The sequence below is a fragment of the Belonocnema kinseyi genome, chromosome 4 (assembly GCF_010883055.1).
Source record: "Belonocnema kinseyi isolate 2016_QV_RU_SX_M_011 chromosome 4, B_treatae_v1, whole genome shotgun sequence".
Taxonomy (NCBI): Eukaryota; Metazoa; Arthropoda; class Insecta; order Hymenoptera; family Cynipidae; genus Belonocnema; species Belonocnema kinseyi.
Window position 1 is genome coordinate 143,669,956 of NC_046660.1, and position 7,061 is coordinate 143,677,016.

Genomic DNA, 7,061 nt, shown 5'->3' on the forward strand with positions numbered 1-7,061 from the left:
TTCGACCTCCTCTGGTTTGGGTGGGTGTTCGACAGTAACTGGAGGGTCTTGGAAGAGTCGAGATGGGTCACAGAGAAACTGTTGATTTTCTCTGACCCACCTCTTCCTCCGATCTAGACTTCTCTTAGCGTCAGATAGTATACGTATTCTCTCCACAATATGCTGCCTGATGGTCAGCAGCTTTCAAGAGCTTCATTGTTTATTATCAGTGGCATTGTTTGCCAGGCAAAATATTAATTTGATAAAAATGCTTGAACATTTCCGAATGTTACAAACTTTTTATTCAGAGCTTTTGATTGAAAAATTAAAAACGTATATTTAATATCATATATCCATACATGCATACATACATCATGCATACATATTTACGTATATATACATATATAATGAAAATAATAATTACACAATTTTCATACATTTCTTTTAATGTTTAACAAAGTTCTATTTGTTCACACAATTTTCATTTGCTCAAGCAATTATTTTTCGATAACTATTGAATATAACACATATAATTAATTACGATTTAAAAAGTATTTTTGGAAATGTAATTATTTAAACAAATTATATTTGTTTAAACAATTAAAAAGTGGTAAATTTTTTCTTTCTATATGCTATAAAGTCAGAAACATAATGCTATGTGTTCTATTTTATTGCAATTATTTTAGTTACCGAAAAAAACTGCTTCAGCAAATAAATATTGTTTAAAGAAAAAAAAATTATTAAACAATAAAGTAAATGTGTCAAAATTATATAATTATTCAACAGAAAGTAGCATATGATACTAATTTGAATAAAGTTGGACATCTGTAGCTCAACTGAAAATTTTTTGAAAATAAACAATAATTAATTGTTCAAATAATTACGTAATGTTTTTAGAGAAATTTACTACTCCAAATAATGGCAAAATATTGCATTTCAATAAGAAAATAAGATCATTTTTTTAATTTCTGGGGAATAAATGATTGTTTAAATAATTTAAATTTGTTTAAACAATTGAAAATTGTTTTAAAAGTCACAGTAAATATTAAAATTGTATATTAATGATTATTTCTTTGAAAACGACGACGGGGATTACTGAAAAATAACAATAAGCATATCTGCGACAACTTATTCTAATTTTTATCTTTTCATTGCAAGTAACATATCGTTGGAATCGCAAATAAACGTACATTTCGAATATAATATTTTCAAATTGCTGATAGAAAAATAAAAAATTTCCTATTCATATTTGGAAGAGATAATTTAGCACGAAAGTTAATGAAGAATTATTCTAGTTTTCAAGGCGACCTCAAAGTCAAATCAGAGACTGGTTCAAAAATTTCAAAATTAGAAAATGTAAAGTTGAAATTTTTTTAAAATAAATAATTTTCAATATGAAGCAATTAAAATTCGAGAATTTGCAAACGAAAACTAAATTGAATGTTTCAATGTTTGTAAATATTTTAATTTAATTTTAAACTTTTTAATTTCAACCAGTTCATTTAAAATAAGGGCCGCATTTTGGGGCGTGCAAGCCGTGCTGTTGCACAGTTCACCATGATTGAGGGGGAGGGAGCATGCGATTTTACTCCCTGCCTTCCTCGACCTGTGTTTTCAGGTTTCTGGATAGGTGACAACTTGGTACCTGTTTGTCCAAGTCTAGTCTCAAGATCAGCAATAGCTTTTTCACTTATCGGCTATCGCTTATCACTTATCGGCTATTTTTCAAACGAATAGGGTCAGCTTTTTTACAAATTTAATTAAGAACGTCTTTCCGAATAATGATAATAATCGCATTTTCAAGATTTAATATTTAAACTACTTTCATGAGCAAATTAAGAGTTTGGGCATTTTTTGAAGAAAAGGCCTAATTTGTTTACGGAATCAACAAAGAATATATTTCCAATCACATTTTCCTACAACACCTTGCAAATTTACAATAATGATTTATTATACAAATAAATTTCATCAACAAATGCAGAACTTAACTTTTTTTAAGATTTTGAACCATTTCAACATTTGAAACAAATTAATTTTTATAAGAAAGTGTATGCACTATATATTTAATAAGAATTAAAAAAGAAATTAAAACTCTATAATGGTAAAAACTTTCATTTTCATTAGTTTCAGTAAGTATCTATTTTTATTAATTTCTTAAAGTGATTTCATAATCTCTTCAGTTAAATATTTTGCTTTATCAAGATTTTCTGTAGTGTATTTTTTCTTGCATTACTTTTTTAAAAATTAAAAAATTATTTGTATGGTTATTCATAGTGTTAAAAAATTTAACAATTTATCCTTATGATTTTTTTTGAAAAATCAAAAATTGCTAGAGTTATAGCATTTTAAAAATAAAAAAAAAATAAAATGAACAATTTAGGCCAAACAACGCATGAAAAGAAAAAAAGTCTAGAGAAGAAAAACATTGCTTTTTGAAAGCCCTACAAGATTACGATAACAACTTTTTCAATTTGGTCAAAAAGTTAAAAATTCCAAATTTGATCATACAAAAAAATTTCGAAACCACATTTTTTCAAGATTTAAAAATTCTATGTACGGTTGTTCATAGTACTTAGAAACTCAAACCATTTTTGTCCATGACTTTTTTCTATAAAAAAAATTATCACAGTTAGAGCATTTTCAAAATCAAAAAAAAAAACTGAAATGAACATTTTAAGCCAAACAACGCATGATATGAAAAAAAGCCAGAAGTTGAAAAACTTAGCTTTTTGAAAGCTCTACAGGACTACGATAACAACTTTTTTAATTTAGTCGAAAAGTTGAACATTCCAAATTTGATCGTACCAAAAATAATGAAAAATTCCATTTTTTGGTCAAACTACGCAACATACGAAAAAAGTGAAAAAGCTCAAATTGCGCGCCTTCGAAAGAACTACAAATTGATAATGAATCACTGTTCTATATAAGCTACGAAAAAAATGGGACAAAAATTGTACATCCAAAAAAGAGCTATATTTTTTGATAGGACATTTAATTTTTTCTTTAGTCGTAAAAAATAACATTCTAAATAAAAATATTGAATTTGTTTGAAAAAACGACACAAGGTATGGACTTAAATTACCAGACAACAGTTGTACGCCTAAAAAGATCCATAAATTTATTATTAATCATTTTTCAATTGGACGAGTAGATCTTCTTTTAATCGTAAAACATAAGGTAAAAAATGCAAAAATGAACTTTTTGGAAAAAGCACAGAAAAGACGAAAGAGGAAATAGGCTCCTATATAATACCCTATATAGGTTCCTGTATTAGACCCTATGCAGATGCGTAGTAGTTTTTATTTAATCGTAAAAAACAAAATTAAAAATAAAAGATTATAAAAACAAGGAAATAAGAATTAGTATGATTCAATTCTTATGTATAGTATGAATTGTAATAATATCCATTTATTGAAATGATACATGTTTTAGAGCAGCTTAGAATACAATTTAAAGCAAAATAAGAAAGACATGTTGGACAAAATCGAGTGCGAAGCACGAGATACGTGATGAGAATGTATTCGTTAAAGCCAAAAGAGCTTTAACAAAAGAGAGTTCAAAATCAAAAAATTACAGTTGTCGGTCCGTTCACCTTCGATTTTGAAAGGTCTGTGCCCGAATGCGGAAGAAATGCGGAACAAATGTAAAGACTAAGTGCGGGGTGCGATTGCCATCAGTCGCGTGCCGTAGGTGCGCTCAAACTTTCTTTTAACGAAAGAGAATTCACAATTACAAAATTGAAGTGGTGGATGTTTTGAGTCTTAATTTTAACATTTTAACGCAAGAATGTCCGAAAACATAAAGACCGAGCGCGTAGCGCAAGGTAAATACATAATCGAGCCCGAAGTGCGAGATAAATGTACAATCGAGCGCGAAGCGCGAGAACCAACAGTTGCGCGCCCTAGGGGATGAGAATGTGCCCGATTAGCGGGCAGATTTTGTATGTTTAAATCCACGCTAGAACAGAGGTCTCTCAACTTCACATTCTATGCGCATTTGAAGTTTTTTCTTTTACTAAGCGGGCCTAAAATCAGTGCATTAATTTTGGTACAATTAAATTACAATGCGGCTATATAGGAGGTTTTTGGAAGTACTCGCATTTGCCTAAACATTCGATAAGAATTTTTAGTGTTGCATAATCATTTATTCTGTATCGTGAGAGGGTACCCACGCGAATCCGTGTACAAATAGAAGTTATTAAAGTAAAAATGATTATCGTGGTATTTTATTGAACTTTATTTCCAAATAAAATAATTGCAAGCAAAGTAGAGATTTGCGCGCGTATGAGCTTTTATTTTGGTTGAAAATTCGTCTTTTTGGTAGATAGTTCGTCTTTTTGATTGACAATTAATCTTTTTAGTTAAAAATTCAAAAGCTATTTCCTTGAAAATTCATGTATTTTGTTAACAATTCGCCTTATTGGTCGATAGAATGATTTATTTAACTGGAAATTCAACTAGACGCAGCTGATAATGAAGCTATTTTGTTTAAAGTTAAAAAAAATTAACGAATCCAGTTGAATATTCCTTCAATTCAGTTGAAAATTCATCTCACCGATTAAAAATTTGACTATTTGGTTGAAAATGATTTTTTTAACTGAAAATGCAACTATTTCATTTTCGGTTTAAAATTTATATTTTTAATTTGAAATGCAACTATTTGTATAAAAATTGTCCTTTCTGAGCTGAACATTCCGTATTTTGTTGAAAATTCGTCTTCTTGGTACTCTCTAAATCTGAATCAGTATATGTCTAATTCAAATCAGCGTATATACACTGCTAAAACAGTGAAATGTAGCTGCTGATCAGTGAAATTTCACTGAATAACAGCTAAATTTCGCTGCTTTTTCAACGAATATACGCTTCAAGTCCCTTATTTTATTATTGTACGGATTGTACGGGTCATTACAGGTTTGAGGGGGGCCTTGGAGAGAACCGGTAATCTGTTACGTAATTTAAGTATGGCTCCGCAATATAAGAAACGCAATTTTTTTTCTCATATTTTCTAATAATTTCTGCTTGTACAAGGAAAGGATCCTATCAGTTGTAGGTGGACCAAACGATTTTTAGTATTATACCATTCACAATTAAGTCATTATTTGCCTTTCGTGGTGTAGGCGTGACTCACTGAGCATGGAAGGGAGTAATGTGAGGAAAGGGGTGTAGATCTTTAAGAGTTAAAATTGATTTAGAATAATTCTCGATTTTTACATTATCGTCAGAGAAGGTATTAGATTTATGTAAAATTGGTTCCCCCCTTTTTGTCAAATGTCCACGTTTTTAGACCCCCTGAATTCGAAAAACAGATTTTTACGATTGTGTTTGACGCCTAATTAACAATTAAATTTCTTTTGCGCGTGTCAAATATAATTTAAAATACTGTTGCCTACACGTCTCGCTTGAATAAATACAATTTTGTATGCCAGATCTTGAATTTTTCTTAATTTCATTATGCATATTAATGTTACATTTATCTAAACCTTGAAGTAAAAACCGTGATAAATGAAATTCTGTAGAAAATTCAGATCAAATTCAGATAGAAGAATTACATTTCACCTTCATCGCGAAATACCTTAAAATTGCATTTTTTACGCTTCATTAATATTTAAAAAATAATAAAAATACATTGTTGAATGAATTCACATTTTAATAATGAGAATAATAACTGGCAAATTCTAAACAATTGTATGTTGATTAAAAAATTTCCATTCATTTATATTGAATTTATCAGAAAGTTCTTCCTTTGAAAAGAACAACTTCTGTAAATAATAATAAACTTGTTAAGAAAATTCGATAAGAACAGAAATAAATATTGAAGTCCACCCCCCCCCCCCCCCCCCCCCCCCCCCCATCATGAAATACTCATCCCCAGTAATCTACCGAGAGTCCTAGATTCTTAGAGACTTCCCACCTATATTTCTACTTTTTACAACCTCAGGCCTGACTGTTTGAAAAGATAGTTTCCCGAACGATGAATGGGCTAGCTACATTACAGATTAGAGTCCCAAATATTTCTAAGCCACAGGCGTAAATTTGTCAAATCTCATAAGAGGCCGTCCCACCGTGCTCCAGATGCGCTAGCGGCTATTTACTTGCAAAATACCGATGTGTTTTACGCCTTTGGCATATTACAAATTTAGGATGGTTTATATTTCTTAATGAAGCTTTAAATTCTTGATGTAATAATTTACCGTATGATTTTATTAACAATGGTTAAAGATCTAGCACGTCAAAGTATGTCCATTCATAAATGTGCAGTAACTTATTTAAGTCCAATTGATTTTGACTTAAATTGACATTATTAAAAGCTGACATTATTAAAACTTAAAATGACATTATTACAAGAACGGTTAAATGCCATAGAAATCGAAACAATTTCACAGGTTTCCCAAAGAGTTCAAATATTTCAGAAAGATTTCAGATAGATTTCAAAGATTGAACCAAAGATTTCAATAATTGCCTGATGATTTTGCAAAGATTTTGAGCGAATTCACTAAGAGTTTAGAAAGATTTCACAAAATTTTCAATGATTTCCCGATGACTTTAAAGATTTCACAAAGCTTACAAATATTTCGCAAAGATTTAAAATAGATTTCCAAGATTGAACAAATAATTCCAATGACGTCCTAATTATTTTACAAAGATTTCAAACATTTCGGAAAGAATTAGGATATGTTTAGAAGATTTCACAGATATTTCCATTATAGCCAGGGGCGCAGTTTGGGCCCCCGAAACTAAGTTTTTTCATTATTCAATTAACTTTTCCCCCACTCTTTGCCTATACATAAATCCGAAGCCCCCGTCGGAAAATAATCGAAGCTCCTCCCCAAAAAAATCCTAGCTATGTCGCTGGCCGAGGAAATTGCACAATAATTTGTTTAAACATTTTATTCCAAGTTACCAGTATCTTTGTACTGACATGGAGTAATGAAGAACGTCCATCATTAAAGAAAATTTAATAATTTTCTATTAAATCCTTTCATTTTTAAATAATATATGCTCCACTTTTGAACAAGCATTTCAACTTTCTACCAAATTAGTTTAATTTTAAACCAAAAATATAAATTACTAACACAAAAGTAA